This window comes from Anneissia japonica, unplaced genomic scaffold (genome assembly GCF_011630105.1).
Source record: "Anneissia japonica isolate Jap-2015-1 unplaced genomic scaffold, ASM1163010v1 scaffold3032_len512176_cov184, whole genome shotgun sequence".
Lineage (NCBI taxonomy): Eukaryota > Metazoa > Echinodermata > Crinoidea > Comatulida > Comatulidae > Anneissia > Anneissia japonica.
The window spans coordinates 59,397-62,401 of NW_022688691.1; positions in this window are offsets into that span (position 1 = coordinate 59,397).

The window sequence follows — 3,005 nt, forward strand, 5'->3', positions numbered from 1 at the left end:
AAGCTTCAGTTAAGTAATTATCTGCATCTTTAGTGTTATATGCATGGTTATCAAATTATTTGACAAATAAAGGAGAAATGTGAGGGGGAATAATTAAATTGTGAATACGGTACATAAATAGAGCCGTTTGAAATTTATTAATGTTGTAGATATTCAAAACATTAAACTTAAATAATAAAGGTTTGGTGTGAGATTGAAATGATAAACCATCACAAATTCTTAAGGCTCTCTTTTGTAATTTGAATAGGTGATCAATATGTGTAGTTTTAAAGCTTGTCCATGGACATAAGGTTTCAAATTTACCGATAGTTACGGCCCAAATTAAATTGCAATATGAATTATACGGTAAAACTAATGTATTATATAAATTTATTAGTATATTAGAGGGAAGTGTGTATTTGAGTTTATTCATAATGCCAATGTTTCGTGAAATAATATTACTAATTCTATTAAGTTGAGGTTTCCAAGTTAATTTTTCCTCTATTGTAAAACCAAGTAATTTAGTTTCGTTGACACAAGATATATTATAATTATCCATAAAAATGTGGTCATTAATAGAAGCTTTAATTTTATAATTGAACAGAATATAATTTGTTTTTAAAATATAAAGGGAGAGCTTGTTTAATTTAAACCAATTTGTAACTTTAATAAGCTCATCGTTAATAGTTCGAAATAATGACTCCTTGTTCTTATGTGAGTAAAATATAGTTGTATCATCGGCAAATATAAAATTTTGGATGTGTTGGGTATGTCATTAACATAAATCAAGAATAGTAGGGTCCCAATATGGACCTCTGTGGTACACCACAAATAGTTGTTGATAATGTGGAATTGCATGAGTTAAAAGTAGTAAGTTGCTGTCTGTTGTTAAGGTAGCTTTCAAATAATCCAAATGGAAAGCCCCTGATACCATAATTATTGAGTTTTTTTTTAAAGAATCTTATGGTTTATGGTATCAAAGGCCTTACTTAAATCGTGAAAGATACCAATTGCGAACTCGTTTTTAGCAAGTGCTTCTGTCACTTTGTTATATAAATCAAAGACAGCAAGATCGGTCGAGTATGATTTTCTGAATCCATATTGGTTATTAAAAAGTATGTTATGTTTTGTTAAAAAATTATATAATCTGTTATAAATTAAACGTTCTAACACCTTTGAAAAACAAGGCAGCAGAGAAATGCTCCTATAATTGGAAAAATAATGAGAATTGTCTTTTTTGAAAATAGGGGTGACCTTTGCAATTTTAAGGTCATCAGGAAAGATACCAGTTTGAAAAGAAAGATAGAATAAGTTAAAGGGTTTTGAAATAAGTTGTAACACCCCCTTAATAACTTATATTGGAAAATCCATCTATACCAGGACTTTTTTTTATCTTTCAGGTTTATAATAATATCTATGATTTTGTACTCAGTAATTGGTTTAAGAAAAAAAGAATTGCTAATTAGGTTGGAAAGAAATGATGTGAAATCATTATTTATGTTTGAATCGTATGTTTTCGGCAAGCTTTGATCCAATATTAATGAAATAATCGTTAAATGCATTAGATATTATATAAGGATCAGTTATTTTATTGTTGTTGTTAATAAAGTAAGACGGAAGATTTTTTTGATTTTTTTTCCCAGGGCACCATTGATTGTTTGCCATGTTTTCTGTATATTGTTTTTATATAAATTAAACTTATTATTATAGTAATTTTTACATGAATTTCTTAATACATTGGTTAATTTATTTCTGAATTTTACGTTCTTATTCTTATCTTGTTGTTTACCAGATTTTAAGTAAGTTTTATAAAGTTTATTTCTGTTGTCTATAGATTTTATTATCCCATTGGTTATCCATGGCTTCCTTTCTTTACGGATATTTCGCTTACAACGAGTGATTTTAATATGGGTATCATATAATGTAGTAAATGTATTGTTAAAAGTGTGTAAGCAAGATTCGAGTCATTATTAATATTGAAAATATTTGACCAATCAACATTGGAAAGGTTATTAGCAAAGGTAGATATATTATCATCATTAATTTTTCTAAAATAAATATACTTATGATTATTAAGACAGTGATTGGAATTTATAGGATTATGTGTTATTGAGAATACAGGGAAATGGTCAGAAATGTCTGAATGTATTATACCGGGGGAGATTTTGTCACGGATATTATTGGAGAATATGTTGTCAATTAAGGTTGCTGTCTTAGTTGTAATTCTTGTTCGCCTATGAATTAGTGGATAAAAATTGGATTTATACATTGTGCATAAAAATTCATTAGTTTTATTATGATAATTACATTTTAAGAGATCAATATTAAAATCACCGCAAATGTATGCAATATTATTATCATTATTTATTAAATCCAAAATAGTTGAAATATTATTATTGACGGAACTAGCTTATAGATAACTCGGGTAAACGATAAATGGCACCAAGAATGATATTTTTAGGTTCCGCTTTAATTTCAATAAAAAGTGTTTCAGAGTTAGTGGAAATAATTGAACTAAGATCAGATCGATTAGTATATTGAAATCTCTGGTCTATATATATGGCGACACCCCCGCCCGCTCGCGATTTTTTTTCCGTACGAAACATTTGCATGAAACTTCACTCGGGCCATCTCGGATTGACTCGAGTGAGTACGATACGAGGAACAAGAGCATACACTTCGAAATGTCGTGACGCTCGAGTTTTACTATTATTGCTCTTTCTATGTTTACCTACGGTAGGCCTATGAAATTTCACGGACTTATGTGATGTACGTCACTGTGTAACTAACTAACTGTGACCTTCTTGGATGTTATTAAATGTTAGTATATTATCTACAACAACAACAACAGCTAGTACCTCCTGTTATACAGTGTAGATAGGTACAGTTATACCAAAGGCTAGAGAGAAAGAGGATAAACTATAGGCCTAACTACAGGCTGAGTTCTTACCTAGGCCCCTCCTTAAACTAGGCCTAGGGTCAGGCTGACACAACAGTCACGCTTCACATACTGACATGGACTGAAA